We start from the raw sequence: 18498 nt of genomic DNA on the forward strand, positions 1-18498 counted from the left end.
TAATCCAAAAGTTCAAATAAACATACCATTTTCCTTGCATTTCCAGACTTTCTGTAGTTTGCTGGCACCTGGGGAAGAGAGAGGAACAGTAGTGGGGTTGGGGGAGTGGAGGGGAACAAGGTAGAGAGGCTGATTCTGAAACTTAGGCAAAGAAAGCAAAAATGAGCCTCTTCTGGGCTAAGACTGAGGCGTATACAACAGAGCTGCAGCCAGTGCTCGGCGGTGAGGAAGGCCAGAGGCCCAGCCTGGGGTGAGGCCCAGAAGAGCAATGGCCAAATGGCCTCCCTGGGTGAGGGTTTTAAGGCAGAGGTGGCTTTGGATTGGGAGGTGGTTCTCTTCTAACAAACAGACCCCAGGAGTTCTTTTCAATGCTTGAATCTGAATAAAGGATGGGGGAATCTTTCTAGCTCTCTTTCTTTTGTTTTATATTGCAAGCTCAGATGTTATGGACTGAATTCTGACTCTTAAATTTCATATGTTGGAGGCTTCACCCCCAGTGTGACTGTGTTTGGAGATAGAGCCTCCCCCAGGTAATTAAGGTTAGATGAGGTCATAAAGGAGGGTTCTTAGTCCACTATGATTGATGTTCTCATAAGAAGAGGAAGAGACACACAAATCTCTCTCTCTCTCTCTGTACTAATACAGAGGAAAGCCGTGTGAGGACAGAGCCAGAAGACAGCCACCTGCTGGGAGGAGAGTCTCACCAGAAACTGAATCTTCCAGCACCTTGATGCAGGACCTCTAGCTTCTAAAACTGTAAGAAAACAATTTTCTGTTGCTTAAGCCACCCAGCATATGGTATTTTGTTAAGGTAGTCCAAGCTAACTATACAGAAGGAACGGAGTTTCATTACGATTTGTCAAATAACCTTTATTTATAGGCACTGAAATTTACATCCAGACCTGGAAAATAGTAGTTCTCAATAAATGTGTGTTGAAGAAGACCAATAGGTAGGTGTTTTTACCAGTTTATACTAAACTAACAATAATGCAATAACACCACATTGATGATGTATGAGATAATGGTAAGATATGCAAATGTTAGTTAATTTTGCATTTGAACCTCTTAGAAACTCAACAGATAAATATATCTTACCCTTGATTTCATAGATGGGAAAATAGTTTTACCCTTTAGAGCTTTGGTTTCCATACTTTGGTGTGTCAGGGCCATACTCAAACCCATGTGTTCAGACTCCCTCCAGTGCTCTCTTAAGCCAGAAATTCTTTGAGAAGAAGTTAAAACTCACTTGGAGTTTATGCTATTTTTCAGTCTATCTGGAAAATAAAATGTGTTTCTTCAGGGTTCAATGTGATCATAGCCAAGAATTTTTGGCAACGATTTTTAGCATCACAATATGTTCTGGTCTATAATAGGTTGAAGGGGTTGGAGAAGCATGACATTCATTCATAATGCATGGAGAGTGGTCAGGGAGAGCTAGAGGAGGAGAAGCAAAGCCTCTTCGGAAACAGGGACACTATGGGAACCACTGGAAGTTGCACTGAATAGGGAGGAGGATTGTCAGAGTCCTGGAACTTGACAGAAGTCCAATCCTGGAGCTTTGAGGCAGGATAATTTAGAAATTCATGGCAAGAAGAATAGAAAATGACATCTGATACAGGAAAATGTCTCTGACCCGGACAATAAAATAAAATTAGCTTATACTGCATGTCAGGAATGTAGGGTTTTAAAGAAAGGGACTTTTGGCAACAATTAGTGACTTAGTTTTATGGAAAGGGAAAATTAACCATTAACGTGATAGAAATTCTTCTCTCTTTGACTCCTGAGTGTACAATTTCAAAATAGATTTATGAAGCACCTGTCTATCATAGTGATGACACAGTCAGCAATGCATCCTTGTGTTGGCTCTCTCTCCATTCTTCTCCTCCTCCATCTCTCTCTTTTTCCATTTTTCTCCTGCCCCTCATCCCTCCTTTCTAGAATTACTTCCTAAATAAACCTACCTGCATACAAGATTTGGTCTTGGCTTTTGCCTTTGGGGGAATTCAGGTTAAGAGAGCTGGTTATGGTAGATCTCCTAAAATGTAGATCTTTGGGATGAATTTTGGGGCTTGATCAGCAGAATCTGATGGATTAAAGGCTCTAGTTCCCAATCATAGGTGGGGGAAGGCACTTCTACCATGAGACACAGTAATATTTCCACTAACTTCAAACTGAACTTCAAATTTCAAACAGTTGGTAAGACTGGAAACACCCTACTGGCCATTTTGGGCTCCTCTATCATTGGACCAACAGGCAAAGAAGAGAGTTGCTATACTGGTGGGGGTAATGGACCCTAATTACCACGAGGAGTTAGAGTTGCTGCAGCAGAACAGAGGCACGGCTGAGTTTGTCAGGAACCAAGGGATCAATCTGCCATGCACAATGGTAAAGGTGAGCTGACAACCAAAATAAACCACGCATGGGAGCAGCGGAGGCCTTAGCTCTCTTAGGGATGATGTCTTGAGACAGTTCACCAGGAAAATAGCCTAGACCAGCTGAAATATTGGCTGGGAGTGAGGGAAATCTGTAGAGGGTGTTGGCGGACGGGAGATGATGAATACTAATTAGGGCTTGGGACAGCTGTGACTAGGAGGACTTTAGCTTTTTTCACTTGCAGAAGACCAGTTAGCTACCTCCTTGAAGGTTATGAATTTAATGGAACGCATGAGCAAATCTGAACAATGCCAAGGATGGACTGTTACCAGATACTTCTTGTGAGACACTTCAGGTCCTTTCAGCAGGACTTACCTCAGGTGCTGCTGTGACAACCAGTTCAATCAACAGGGAGCGGTATTATTTTAACTGGCAAAGCCAGGAAAGGTCTGTGTCTGAATGAGTTAATTCCCATGGGGTTGTGCTTGTCCAATGGGATGGAGAGCCAGTGAATACAAATTCTTCACTCACATCCCTGGGACAGAGTTCTGAGATGCATTTTAGAGGGCTCCTTAGGAGTCCTGGCAGGATCGAGTGTCCTCTCCATAGCAGTGTCAGGATCAATAATCATGCATCCTATTAATCTTCTCTCTGTGTGTTTCATTTGCCCTGATCCTAACTCTGACTTGCAGGATCACTTCTCAAATGAACTATTTGCGTACTAGCTCTTGGTTTAGTATCTACTTTTGGGGGGAATTCAGGCTAAGACAATGTAGTTCTGAAACTATTTTCTAGTTGTATCAGGTAATTAATCTTAGCAATACTGTTTTAAGTAAATAATATATAATTAGATTTTTAAACTTTTTTTTTCAGTGAATTAGAGACTGTCTGCCTGTTAATTGTGGGACTTGGAATTATTCACATTTATTATTGCACCTATAGTTTTAAAAAAAATATTAAAAAATATTCTTTCCTGCAGTCTATTCTTATCAACAGAATTTTGCCTTCCTGTGTCTGCTTCCCAGAATGAAGATATTTGTGAATTCTCAGGAAGGGTGCTAATCAGATAGCTAATGCCAAGATGAGTAAGGAATCTTTTATAATCTTTTATAGCTGCTATGTATTGTATTTTTTTTCTAATCCATCACTTACTTTCTAAATTATTGTTTTTTTAAAATTATTGGTCTTACATTTTAATTTTTAATAATAGGAAGTGGTTAAATAGATTAAACTTTATGGATTAAAATAAATAGTAACTCTTAAAACTGTGATTATAGCCAGAAAGGTATATTTATGGTATAACATTCCATGAGAAAAGAGGATATGAGACTCTATTAGGTTGAATACAATAACAATGAAAAAAGACTGACAGTGGCTCTTCCAAGATGGTAACAGAATATTCTAATCTTGGGCTCAAGGACAAAAATATTTTAAAAATCTTATCTAATGCCACCATATTCCTTAAAAATATTTTTTAGAAAAGATGGAAGTTAAATACATGCCACTTTTGGTGTCAGATGAACTGATGGGATCTGGATCTTGTTGGGCCTGTCTTTTCCATGCAAAACACAGGGTTTTGTTCTTTCATTTGGAGAAAGTCACACTTTATTAATAATAACAACCCAATCTCTTGAGGGATTGCTGAGCAAAGGCACAGGGCTTTGGAATGCTGGGCTCTCTCCCTGCTTTCAGGATATTTGGAGAACATTTTCCTGGAAGCATTCTTTCAATGGTCTCCTCAAACACATGTAACTTACTGGACCTTAAAGACTTACATTTGTAAAAGCCATTAGTGTCGATTAATATAGACAAATGATTGAAATTGGGACATTGGGAGGTGCAACTCCACACCTTGTGCCATTTACGGGCAGGAAATGAAGAACAATTAGGTTGGTGAGGCTGGAAAACACCCCCACCCCCAGCCCTGCCTGCATGGGGTCAGCTTCGGGAAAGCTCGGTGGGTGTATAATGGGTGAAGGGCTGGAGCTCGGGCAGCCACTGATGGGAGCGACAGACGGCAGGGTTGGCCAAAGCATTTCTCAGCTCATCTTCCCTGTGTTTAACATTTCTGATAATGATGATGACAACTTAGAATCAGGCTCCTCCAACTACCTTGGAAATACACTCACTCAGTTGTTGATTCACTCCTTAATTTTTTTTTTTTCAGCCAGTAAATATTCTGTGAGCATTTAGTCTATTCAAGGGATCTCAGTGGTGAATGGGGCATAATCATGGTCTTTACAGAGGTGATGGTCTACGGAATTTTCATAGCGCGACAGTGCACGGAAGCTGTAGGGGCGCAAGGGAGAGACTTAAATTTAGTCTTAGATATGGGAGGCTTTTCAGAGGAGGTGAGGTGCAAGGTGAGACCTAGTGGATGAATGTTAAGACATTATTTAGAAAACTAGAAAACTGGGGTTCCTGGGTGGCTCAGTAGGTTAAATGTCTGACTTTGGCTCAGGTCATGATCCCGGGGTCCTGGGATCGAGTCCTGCATCAGGCTTTCAGCTGAGCAGGGAGCCTGTTTCTCCCTCTCCCTCTGCTGCTTCCCCTGCTTGTGTGTGCTCTCACTCTCTCTCTTGCTTTCTGTCAAATGAATAAATAAAATCTTTGAAAAAAATGAATAAAAACTGGAAAAACCTGGTATCAAGAGTTGAAGCACAAAAAAATAGAGGAAGCCAATACATGGCTTGAGCATGTTTAGTTCTAAGGGCAAAGTAATAAAAATGGATGTTTCTTATGGGAATTGGCACCTTTATATACCCAATACTTTTTTTTTTAAAGATTTTATTTATTTATTTGACAGACAGAGATCACAAGTAGGCAGAAAGGCAGGCAGAGAGAGAGAGGAGGGAGCAGGCTCCCTGCTGAGCAGAGAGCCCAATGTGGGACCCTGGGATCATGACCTGAGCCGAAGGCAGAGGCTTTAACCCACTGAGCCACCCAGGCGCTCCCTACCCAATACTTTTTGAATTTTATTTTAAAAATGTGATTGAAATATATGAGAACAATTATATTTCATACTGTCTGCTTAGGTCGTCTAGAAAAATGGATAGTTTTTAATTTTCTTAAAATTCACTCAAATATATAATTATTATATAACTCCAAGACATTCTGCTTAGCCCTAAGGGGCACGCAGCAAGTTCTACAATGCCCCTGTGCTTCAGAGACTCTCAGCCTGTGGACAAGGCTGCAATCAGGATAAGAGTAGAATTTCTTAAATTGTGCTCTGGGAGATAAGGGAGTTAAGACATTCCTTCTGGTTTGGTATACAGTGTACAGTATGGCTGAGAGAGATTGGAGCAGACCTACTAAAGAGATAAAATATTGAGGAAGGCCTTAAAATGGGAGGTGGTAGGGGGCTTAATGAGCAAGCATTCATGTAGCATGATACTACATTGCAATGCCACATTTGGAGTGTGATTTTGAATGTGGTGGTTCCCTGTGTTGGAGGCCATGTCTGCTATTGGGTTTTTCTTCCTCCAGGTTTTATCTGTTCCAATACCCATTTTCTTATCAGTCAGCTAATGTGAATGATTGCCCAGTTTACCATTTCAAATTGGGTTTGGACTGGAAAATTTGATAACTCAACTCACTGAAGCATACGGTAGATTAGATAACACTTCAAAATATTCTTAGCAAGGGTGTAACACAGGAATCACTTGTTCAAAAGCACAGAACACAGCTAAAAGAAGTGCCTAAGCCCAGGGCAACAGGGGAATCAGGGCCCCGGTGATGCACCTGAGACTTTTTTTTTTTAAGTTAGGCAAGTTATTACTCAGCCCCATTGGCTTATGGCCAGGAAGCAATAGGTGTTCAGAGTTAATAGATCTTCTGATTCTGTAAGAGGAGATCGGAATCTACATTGTGTGTGTGTGTGTGTGTGTGTGTGTGTGTGCATGTATAATCTAAAACATTTTAAATTTTGGCTATAAATGACTGCTTCAGAATATACTATATGAAGCAATTACAGTTACAATCATCTGCAGATTGTATCCTACCTACACGCCAGCCGTTTATAGCTGCTGGCCCATTGGTAATAACTAAACTAAACAAGCCCATTCCTGAGCACCATATTCATATCACCCATTTAATTCTCACCACAGGCCTTTGGAAGCAGGGATGGTGATGATGATAATGCTCATTTACAAATAGAGAAATGAGATACAGAGGAGTTAAAGAACTTCCCAAGAACACCCAGCTAGCCACATAGCAGAGTCAACATTCAAGCGGTCTGGCTTCGGAACTTGTGTTCATGAACGCCACACTATACTATTTCTCAAAATGAATGCCTTTTATATAGGGACAATGATTTGAGGTGCTCAGGGAACTTTTCACTGATCTTAATTTTGTTTCACATGGTAGGGTCATGGAGGATCAAAGTTTAGAGATGCCACTGAATCCATGAAGTACCTTACTTGTTCTGAGTTAATTTTTCAGCAGCACTGAACACAGTGTCACAGTCAAAGGCTCTGGAAGCACAGACTAAATTTTGAAGTCTTCCTCTTCCACTTTTTGGCTGACCACGTCTTGGTTTCCTTAGTTGAACAAGGAGGATAATGAAAAATACCCTGCAGGGGTATTACAAGGACTAGAAACAATACATGAAAAATATGTGGCTCAAAATAAGTGCTTGTTAAATTAAAGGCATTATGAAGATGATGAAAATTTTTGGTGAGGCATTTAACTAGTAAATTTAAGGTATCGTGTTGCAGGGAATCGAACATTAATCCCATGTAATTCTTGTCATAAGAAAATAGAGGGGTCAAGTAGTTAAGTAGAGGAGATGAGATATTTTTATAACTTTTGATAATTTAATGTAAGGTAACAGAAAGAAGTACACAGCTGAGGGTGATCTAAGAGGGAGAGATTAATATCCATTGGAGGAGATTGGTGAAGACTTCTTGGAGGAAGTTGTATTGGAGCTCATTTTTTTTTAATTAATTTTATTTTTTATAAACATATAATATATTTTTATCCCCAGGGTACAGGTCTGCGAATCGCCAGGTTTACACACTTCACAGCACTCATCATAGCACATACCCTCCCCAATATCCATAACCCCACCCCCCCTCTCCCAACCCCCCTCCCCCCATCAACCCTCAGTTTGTTTTGTGAGATTAAGAGTCACTTATGGTTTGTCTCCCTCCCAATCCCATCTTGTTTCATTTACTCTTCTCCTACCCCCTCAACCCCCCATGTTGCATCTCCTATCCCTCATATCAGGGAGATCATATGATAGTTTTCTTTCTCCGATTGACTTATTTCGCTAAGCATGATACCCTCTAGTTCCATCCACGTCGTCGCAAATGGCAAGATTTCATTTCTTTTGATGGCTGCATAGTATTCCATTGTGTATATATACCACGTCTTCTTTATCCATTCGTCTGTTGATGGACATCTAGGTTCTTTCCATAGTTTGGCTATTGTAGACATTGCTGCTATAAACATTCGGGTGCACGTGCCCCTTCGCATCACTACGTTTGTATCTTTAGGGTAAATACCCAGCAGTGCAATTGCTGGGTCATAGGGTAGTTCTATTTTCAACATTTTGAGGAACCTCCATGCTGTTTTCCAGAGTGGTTGCACTAGCTTGCATTCTCACCAACAGTGTAGGAGGGTCCCCCTTTCTCCGCATCCTCGCCAGCATCTGTCATTTCCTGACTTGTTAATTTTAGCCATTCTGACTGGTGTGAGGTGATATCTCATTGTGGTTTTGATTTGTATTTCCCTGATGCCGAGTGATATGGAGCACTTTTTCATGTGTCTGTTGGCCATCTGGATGTCTTCTTTGCAGAAATGTCTGTTCATGTCTTCTGCCCATTTCTTGATTGGATTATTTGTTCTTTGGGTGTTGAGTTTGCTAAGTTCTTTATAGATTTTGGACACTAGCCCTTTATCTGATATGTCATTTGCAAATATCTTCTCCCATTCTGTCAGTTGTCTTTTGGTTTTGTTAACTGTTTCTTTTGCTGTGCAAAAGCTTTTGATCTTGATAAAATCCCAATAGTTCATTTTTGCCCTTGCTTCCCTTGCTTTTGGCGATGTTCCTAGGAAGATGTTGCTGTGGCTGAGGTCGAAGAGGTTGTTGCCTGTGTTCTCCTCAAGGATTTTGATGGATTCCTTTCTCACATTGAGATCCTTCATCCATTTTGAGTCTGTTTTCGTGTGTGGTGTAAGGAAATGATCCAATTTCATTTTTCTGCATGTGGCCGTCCAATTTTCCCAACACCATTTATTGAAGAGGCTGTCTTTTTTCCATTGGACATTCTTTCCTGCTTTGTCAAAGATTAGTTGACCATAGAGTTCAGGGTCTATTTCTGGGCTCTCTATTCTGTTCCATTGATCTATGTTTCTGTTTTTGTGCCAGTACCATGCTGTCTTGATGATGACAGCTTTGTAATAGAGCTTGAAGTCCGGAATTGTGATGCCACCAACTTTGGCTTTCTTTCTCAATATTCCTTTGGCTATTCGAGGTCTTTTCTGGTTCCATATAAATTTTAGGATTATTTGTTCCATTTCTTTGAAAAAAATGGATGGTACTTTGATAGGAATTGCATTAAATGTGTAGATTGCTTTAGGTAACATAGACATTTTCACAATATTTATTCTTCCAATCCAGGAGCATGGAACATTTTTCCATTTCTTTGTGTCTTCCTCAATTTCTTTCATGAGTACTTTATAGTTTTCTGTGTATAGAGTCTTAGCCTCTTTGGTTAGGTTTATTCCTAGGTATCTTATAGTTTTGGGTGCAATTGTAAATGGGATGGACTCCTTAATTTCTCTTTCTTCTGTCTTGTTGTTGGTGTAGAGAAATGCAACTGATTTCTGTGCATTGATTTTATATCCTGACACTTTAATGAATTCCTGGACAAGTTCTAGCAGTTTTGTTGGAGTGGAGTCTTTTGGGTTTTCCACATATAGTATCATATCATCTGCGAAGAGTGATAGTTTCACTTCTTCTTTGCCGATTTGGATGCCTTTAATTTCCTTTTGTTGTCTGATTGCTGAGGCTAGGACTTCTAGTACTATGTTGAATAGCAGTGGTGATAACGGACATCCCTGCCGTGTTCCTGACCTTAGCGGAAAAGCTTTCAGTTTTTCTCCATTGAGAATGATATTTGCGGTGGGTTTTTCATAGATGGCTTTGATAATATTGAGGTATGTGCCATCTATCCCTACACTTTGAAGAGTTTTGATCAGGAAGGGATGCTGTACTTTGTCAAATGCTTTTTCAGCATCTATGGAGAGTATCATATGGTTCTTGTTCTTTCTTTTATTAATGTGTTGTATCACATTGATTGATTTGTGGATGTTGAACCAGCCTTGCAGCCCTGGAATAAATCCCACTTGGTCTTGGTGAATAATCCTTTTAATGTACTGTTGAATCCTATTGGCTAGTATTTTGGCGAGAATTTTTGCATCTGTGTTCATCAAGGATATTGGTCTGTAGTTCTCTTTTTTGATGGGATCCTTGTCTGGTTTTGGGATCAAGGTGATGCTGGCCTCATAAAATGAGTTTGGAAGTTTTCCTTCCATTTCTATTTTTTGGAACAGTTTCAGGAGAATAGGAATTAATTCTTCTTTAAATGTTTGGTAGAATTTCCCTGGGAAGCCATCTGGCCCTGGGCTTTAGTTTGTTTGGAGATTTTTGATGACTGTTTCAATCTCCTTACTGGTTATGGGTCTGTTGAGGCTTTCTATTTCTTCCTGGTTCAGTTGTGGTAGTTTATATGTCTCTAGGAATCCATCCATTTCTTCCAGATTGTCAAATTTGTTGGCGTAGAGTTGCTCATAGTACGTTCTTATAATTGTCTGTATTTCTTTGGTGTTCGTTGTGATCTCTCCTCTTTCATTCATGATTTTATTTATTTGGGTCCTCTCTCTTTTCTTTTTGAGAAGTCTGGCCAGGGGTTTATCAATCTTATTAATTCTTTCAAAGAACCAGCTCCTAGTTTCGTTGATTTGTTCTATTGTTTTTTTGGTTTCTATTTCATTGATTTCTGCTCTGATCTTTATGATTTCTCTTCTCCTGCTGGGTTTAGGGTTTCTTTCTTGTTCTTTCTCCAGCTCCTTTAGGTGTAGGGTTAGGTTGTGTACCTGAGACCTTTCTTGTTTCTTGAGAAAGGCTTGTACCGCTATATATTTTCCTCTCAGGACTTCCTTTGTTGTGTCCCACAGATTCTGAACCGTTGTGTTTTCATTATCATTTGTTTCCATGAATTTTTTCAATTCTTCTTTAATTTCCTGGTTGACCCATTCATTCTTTAGAAGGATGCTGTTTAGTCTCCATGTATTTGGGTTCTTTCCAAATTTCCTCTTGTGATTGAGTTCTAGCTTCAGAGCATTGTGGTCTGAAAATATGCAGGGAATGATTCCAATCTTTTGATAACGGTTGAGACCTGATTTAGGACCAAGAATGTGATCTATTCTGGAGAATGTTCCATGTGCACTAGAGAAGAATGTGTATTCTGTTGCTTTGGGATGAAAAGTTCTGAATATATCTGTGATGTCCATCTGGTCCAGTGTGTCATTTAAGGCCTTGATTTCCTTGTTGATCTTTTGCTTGGATGATCTGTCCATTTCAGTGAGGGGAGTGTTAAAGTCCCCTACTATTATTGTATTATTGTCGATGTGTTTCTTTGATTTTGTTATTAATTGGTTCATATAGTTGGCTACTCCCACGTTAGGGGCATAGATATTTAAAATTGTTAGATCTTCTTGTTGGATAGTTCCTTTGAGTATGATATAGTGTCCTTCCTCATTCTTATTGTAGTCTTTGGCTTAAAATCTAATTGATCTGATATAAGGATTGCCACTCCTGCTTTCTTCTGATGTCCATTAGCATGGTAAATTCTTTTCCACCACCTCACTTTAAACCTGGAGGTGTCTTCCGGTTTAAGATGAGTTTCTTGTAGGCAACATATAGATGGGTTTTGTTTTTTGATCCATTCTGATACCCTGTGTCTTTTGATTGGGGCATTTAGCCCATTAACATTCAGGGTAAGTATTGAGAGATATGAATTTAGTGCCATTGTATTGCCTGTAAGGTGACTGTTATTGTATATTGTCTCTGTTTCTTTCTGATCTACTTCTTTTAGGTTCTCTCTTTGCTTAGAGGACCCCTTTCAATATTTCCTGTAGAGCTGGTTTGGTATTTGCAAATTCTTTCAGTTTTTGTTCGTCCTGGAAGCTTTTAATCTCTCCTTCTATTTTCAATGATAGCCTAGCTGGATATAGTATTCTTGGCTGCATGTTTTTCTCATTTAGTACTCTGAATATATCATGCCAGCTCTTTCTGGCCTGCCAGGTCTCTGTGGATAAGTCTGCTGCCAATCTAATATTTTTACCATTGTACGTTACAGACTTCTTTTCCCTGGCTGCTTTCAGGATCTTCTCTTTGTCACTAAGACTTGTCAATTTTACTATTAGGTGACGGGGTGTGGACCTATTCTTATTGATCTTGAGGGGGGTTCTCTGAACCTCCTGGATTTTGATGCTTGTTCCCTTTGCCATATTGGGGAAATTCTCTCCAATAATTCTCTCCAATACACCTTCTGCTCCCCTCTCTGTTTCCTCTTCTTCTGGAATCCCAATTATTCTAATGTTTCGTCTTATGGTGTCACTTATCTCTCGAATTCTCCCCTCGTGATCCAGTAGCTGTTTGTCCCTCTTTTGCTCAGCTTCTTTATTCTCTGTCATTTGGTCCTCTATATCTCTAATTCTTTCTTCTGCCTCATTTATCCTAGCCGTCAGAGCCTCCATTTTTGTTTGCACCTCATTAATAGCTTTTTTTAAATTTCAACTTGGTTAGATTTTAGTTCTTTTATTTCTCCAGAAAGGGCTTTTATGTCTCCCGAGAGGGTTTCTCTAATATCTTTCATGCCTTTTTCGAGCCCAGCTAGAACCTTGAGAATCGTCATTCTGAACTCTGGATCTGACATATTACCAATGTCTGTATTGATTAGGTCCCTATTCTTTGGTACTGCCTCTTGTTCTTTTTTTTGTGGTGAATTTTCCGCCTTGTCATTTTGTCCAGATAAGAGTATATGAAGGAGCAAATAAAATACTAAAAGGGTGGCAACAACCCCAGGAAAATATGCTTTAGCCAAATCAGAAGAGATCCCATATCGTGGGGGGAAGAAAGGGGATAAAAAGAGGTTCAGAAAGAAAGAAAAAAAATTAAAAAAAGAAAACCAATAAAGAAAAAGTATAAAAAGGAAAAAAATATATATATATTAGATAAACTAGTTAAAAATGTTAAAAAAGAAAAGGGTAAAAGTTAAAAAAATTTAGCAGAAGAAGAAAAAAAAATTGAAAAAGAAAAGAAAAAAAATTAATTTAACTGCAAGGCTAAAGAATCATGGGGAGAAAGCCATGAGTTCCATGCTTTGCTTTCTCCTCCTCTGGAATTCCGCCGCTCTCCTTGGTATTGAAACTACACTGCTTGGTATGTGAACTTGGTCCTGGCTGGGTTTCTTGCTGATCTTCTGGGGGAGGGGCCTGTTGTAGTGATTCTCAAGTGTCTTTGCCCCAGGCGGAGTTGCATCCCCTTACCCGGGGCGGGCTGAGTAATCCGCTCGGTTTGCTTTCGGGAGCTTTTGTTCCCTGAGCGCTTTCCGTAGAGTCCGGAGGACGGGAATGAAGATGGCGGCCTCCCGGTCTCTGGCCCGGACGAGCCGAGAGCCTGGGGCCCCACTCCGCAGTGCGCCCCCAGAGAACAGCACCCAATGACTCCCGCCACCCTGGCCTCCGGCCGCGCTCCGAGGTGACCGAGCCTGTGACCGGTTCAAGGTAACCCTGAGCTGAGAGTCACTCCTCGGCTCTGTCTCTGTAGCCGGCTTCCCCGTTCTAATACCTGTGAGCTCTGCGACACTCAGACACCCCGGATCCTTCTGTGACCCTGCGGGACCTGAGGCCACCCTGACCCCTCGTGGACTTCACCCCGGTTAATCCTCTGTAGCGATGTCCCTCAGTGGAACAGACTTTTAAAAGTCCTGATTTTGTGCTCCGTTGCTCCGCCGCTTGCCGGGAGCCGGCCCCTCCCCCCGTGGTCTATCTTCCCGTCGCTTTGGATTCACTTCTCCGCCAATCCTACCTTGCAGAAAGTGGTTGATTTTCTGTTTCTAGAGTTGCTGTTCTTCTTCTCTTCGATCTCCCGTTGGATTTGTAGGTGTTTGTAATCTTTAGATAAGCTATCTAGCTGATCTCCTGCTACCTGAAGTAGTCTCAGCCTGCTACTTCTCTGCCATCTTGACTCCTCCCCTGGAGCTCATTTTTTAAAAGGTGACAAAGCTTTAGGCCAGTTGGTTAGCCCTCTTTGAGGTTAGGGAGTCACAGACGATGGTGATAGCATAGCAGAGGTACCAAGATGAGATATGTTCGTGCTCTTAATGTGGAAATACTAATTGGCTGACTGGAAGTGGAGAGCAGGATATGTGGAAGGCAGTGGCTGTAGAGACTTCTGTAGGGCCATTCTTCAGGTTCAACTGACAGGTAAGAGCGTTGTTTCTCCCTGACTAGACTAGAGAAGGTCTGTGCACGAATATTCTCTGGGCTGTAAAAGGGAAACAGAAGGGACAGCTGGCAAACATGTGAAATCAAGAGAAGGAACTTAATTTCCTGCCCAGTCAAGGTTCTGACTTGTAGAGAAGGAATTCCAGTTGGAAACCCAGATGTCCTCATATAAAAGGAGAGGAAAGATGTATGGAATCAGAAGAAGTCTATAAAACAAGTTGAAAATTGGGAGTTATGGAGGTATCTACTCAAAAGGACCATTTGAAATCAATTGGCTCACGTTAAACCTTTAAGATTTTCTTATGTGCAGAATGGAATGTTCATCTGGAAAGTTCTCTCTTCACAGCAAAGACTGTGTTCCAACCAGAAAGGCAGTGTTCAATGGTAGGGAAAAATCTGGCTGCAGAGTCATTCACCCTGGGGTCCAAAGTCTGGGTTTTTCTTTTCTTTTTTTTTTTTTTTTTAAGATTTTATTTATTTATTTGACAGAGAGAGACCACAAGTAGATGGAGAGGAAGGCAGAGAGAGAGAGAGAGAGAGAGAGGGAAGCAGGCTTCTCGCTGAGCAGAGAGCCCGATGGGGGACTCGATCCCAGGACCCCGAGATCATGACCTGAGCCGAAGGCAGCGGCCCAACCCACTGAGCCACCCAGGCGCCCAGTCTGGGTTTTTCTTGACTAGCAGTAAGAACTCAACAAGTCATCCATATCTCAGCTCCTATCTCTACATCTACAAAATAAATATAATAATAGTTACTGTTTTTAATATATAATAATCAAACATTTGATGAAGAGATGTTTAAATAAGATTTGTTTGTGGTAATCCTGGTGTAGTATTTATTACCTGCAGTATGGTTTAAATTCCTTGTCCCTTCTCATCATTGTATAGTCTTCACTTGGGGTCAATGACTGATAGAACATCCTGACATATGTCCATCACCCCTTTCCAAATGCCTCCAGGCTGCATTTCAACTCTGCATCCTTCCAATGTATCCTTTCAAATTCCACCCAACTACCATTAAGGGTGGGCACATCTAGGCAAAAGCATCCTGGTGCAGGGGAAAGGACAATGGATTTGGAGTCAGACTTTGTGGATTTTTAATGTTGGCTCCACCAGTAACTGAATGAATAGACTTGGGTACATTACTTCACCTTTTTGAGCCTTAAGTCCCTCATCTGAAAACAGGGGTGAGGAAATGAGACAACCTGTATAAAACTGTTTAGTACAGTCTGGGTACTTAGTGTATGATGACATGGGAGGAAAGAAGAAAACCAAGCAATCCTTGGCCATCAGGAGTGCTGAACACTGGCTGACTCAGGATACCTGGAGGTGGTGGAGGTAGGCCATAACTTTAGTAGCAGATGATGACAATCCTCTTGTGCCCTTGCTGACAATGTAAGAGGATTTGTTTTTCCCATGACCTGCATATATTCAAGCCAGACAGGCATTCCCAGCTAGAGACCAGAACTATTTATTCTTCTCCAACTATCTCCTATGCTTTTCATATCTCCACTTTTGCCTAGTATGTGGCCCCTACCTAAGATTCTTCCCTTCTATATTGGACTGTCCCCTCTCTTCTGCTAGATGCCAGAGCTGTAAATTGAGTTTTATTTTTATTGTGTCTCCTGTGCTCTTCCCTTATCACCCAATTCAATGTCATGTATGTGATAAATTCTCAGGACTTCTTTCCTTAGGGAATGGATAATAAAAGAGATGTTAAGATCTGGAGGAGAACTTAGATACTCTTCCTAGTCTAAGACTGCCATTTCCTAAACTTGAGATCTATAAACTACGGATGCATTTCTATGAACCACTTGACTATGTCGGTGAAATGTTGTACAAAATTTGAATATTCATTTTTTCTAGACAGAGTATTCATAGCTTTTTTCATATTTTCAAAGCAGAACATGATGCACAAAATGCTTAGAATCCACCCTTTTATTTTATGAATGAAGCCCCCCAAAAGGTACGTATTTTGGCTAAAGTAATATATTACCAAGATAGCAATGGAAGGAGAAACAAGGCTTACTGGTTTTCCTCTCAGAACTCTTGACAAGTGTATGAGTGTAGTCTCATTCATTCACTTTTTTTTTTAATAGAACATAACTTGTATTAAGCATACATTAACTGTTGTGGCAGATACTATCTCCATTTCACAGAGAAGAAAACAGAGGTTTGAAGAGAAATTTTCTAGGGGCATATTACTGACAACTGGCCCACAGAGCTTTAAACTCAACCTTGTTCAACTCCAAAACTCAGGCTGTTTTTCTTTTTTTGTTTTTTTCCATTATCGTGTGCCCAGAATCAAGAATTATTTATTAGTAGATGAAATTCCATTTTAGAATTTCCAAATTTGCCCTTCTCTAATGTTGCTTGTATTAGATCAATTTTAGTGGTGAACAAATTAATTTGGGGAGTGGGAGAATCATTTTGTGGTTAGCATATATGTTAATTTTGATTATGCTTCCATTTTTTTCCAAATGGGCCGAAGGCAGCTGCTTAACCAACTGAGCCACCCAGGCGTCCCCCATTTTTTTTCCAAATGGAAGTACCAACATTTTTTATATGATTTTAACATCTTAATACTCTGCACTGTCCACTGTTGCAGCTGTGCACTTAGACATTGGACTAAATAGACAAAGACCCTTGCCTTCATAGACCTTACATTCTAGAGGAGACAGTAAACAAAGAGTCAAAACCATCCTATATCAGAAGGTGCTTAGTGTCATAGAGAAAAACAGTGGCAGGGAAGGGGAGGAGATACGCAGGTTTAAATAGAGCAGTCAAGGAAAGTCTCTCTGGAATGGGGACTTTTGACATGTCAATAAATTACAGGCAGATCTTGTAATTTGTAAAGTTACATTCTAAAAAGTCACCACAAGTGCCAGATTAGCAAACACTGAGCCATTGCTCCCAGGGGAAATACAGGGTTAGGTTTCTGTGAGCCTCTGTTCACAAAACCTTTGTCAGTATATGAATTCATAATCTTACTGTATGTTCAGTTCTGTGTAAAGACATCTTCACATATATTGTCGAATCATTAACATTGAACTCGCGCTCAACAGTGTTATAACTCACATCTGACTGAATATTCACCTGTTCATTCTCTCCATAAGCATGCTGTGGCTCTCCTGCCCTCAGGAACACTGGACAGTGCTCTGGCACTCTTTTCAACCGTGAACTCACCAACAGAAAGCACACAGTTGTGAAAAACATGGCACCATTAGGCTACATTAGCAAGCAGGCAGATTTGCAAATGCGGGCTCTACAAATAAGGAGGATGGACTGCCCTTGATTTGCTGGGAAATGAGGAGGTTTCTTGGAAGACTGGTTGACTCCCACACGTTTCCTAACTCTCTACTCAGTGCTCTTCAGTGGTTTAAATTCGGTGCTTATTCTGAGCGTTGCTTCCCCATGTGCTGTGGTGTAAGACTTTTCTCCAAATCCACTCAAGTGCTACTGAGTGGGAAAAAGGAAAGAGTGAGAAAAACCAGACGCAGAAGCTGAGAAACTTTTCCATGCAAGAGTTTTGTTCAAGCAGACAGCCTGCCCGTGTTTCCTATAGACCTTTAAGTTAAGGGGTCCAATCCTAGCCACTGTGCAGGAGTAATTTGTGACTCCTTTCCATCCTAATTAATCCCTCCCCCCTCACCTCAACTCCTCCATGGCCCTCCCCCAGGGATATGGTCCAAAAACATTGCAGAGTTTCTTTTCTGATTTGTGACTTGTCTCAAAGAGCATAATGCCTCTAATTAGGTGATTTAAATCAGAAAGTTAAGAGCAATTTTATGTTGCCTTTAAACCAGAATTTTCCCCCACTCTGGGCAACACGATTCCAATTTTTTAATGAAAATCATTGGAAACAGGAAATTTTGAGAAAGGCAGTGAGTTATGGAAAACAGGACTCAGCAAAGCAGCTTGGCCGTGCTACAGGAAGCCCTTGAGTGGAGTGATTGTATCTACGTCCTGGACTAGGGAGGGAGAGAAACTCAGGGCCTAAACCCGGCTCTACTCCTACTCCCTGTGTGACCTCAGGCAAGTTTCTCCCTCTCTGTGCTTCCATTTCTTAACTGGGAGGTGGGATAACTCCCAGCCTTAGCATTCTGGGATACTGGAAAGGTAAAATAAATCTAATAGTACTCTTTACCTGTTTGTATCCAATCATTTATCAGAAAAGTATTTTGAAGTATGTTCTAGTGCCTATTTTTAGTTCTAAGAAAATCTTGTGTAGACTAAAAAATGTAGAGTGCTTTAGAGTTTTTTGAATTTTAGAATTTGTAGAGTTTTGAAATCACTGTCCATGTACATTGAATGTCTGTACTTACACAGCCATGGGGTTCTTTGTAAGGAAGTGTACATTTCTTAGTCCAAGAGTTTGTCTGATCCAACTCTCCAGCCCACCAGTTCAGACTCACTTCTCCTCATCCCCCTCTCTTATCTTCTACCATTATTCACTCTACATTAAACCCTGAAGGCTTTCTTCAGTTCCTTCTCCATATAAGGCCTCCTCACCTTTTCTCTCTATTTGGAAAACCCATTCTCCCATTTGTTCTTTTAGGAGGGCCTTATCTCTTTGGTGTTTAAGATTCTGCTCCTATCTCCTATGTGA

At 40.7% G+C, this 18498-nt stretch overlaps 1 long non-coding RNA gene across 2 annotated transcripts in view; it reads left to right on the forward strand.

Moving 5' to 3' along the window:
- The first annotated feature begins 614 nt into the window (after positions 1-614).
- LOC125096714 (uncharacterized) overlaps positions 615-18498 on the forward strand; it is a 93581-nt gene continuing 75697 nt past the window's right edge. For both annotated transcript variants that reach the window (XR_007126358.1, XR_007126357.1), the window contains exon 1: positions 615-756. This is a non-coding gene — a long non-coding RNA (uncharacterized LOC125096714). The remainder of the gene's footprint in view (positions 757-18498) is intronic.

Source organism: Lutra lutra, chromosome 4, assembly GCF_902655055.1.
Source record: "Lutra lutra chromosome 4, mLutLut1.2, whole genome shotgun sequence".
Classification (NCBI taxonomy): domain Eukaryota; kingdom Metazoa; phylum Chordata; class Mammalia; order Carnivora; family Mustelidae; genus Lutra; species Lutra lutra.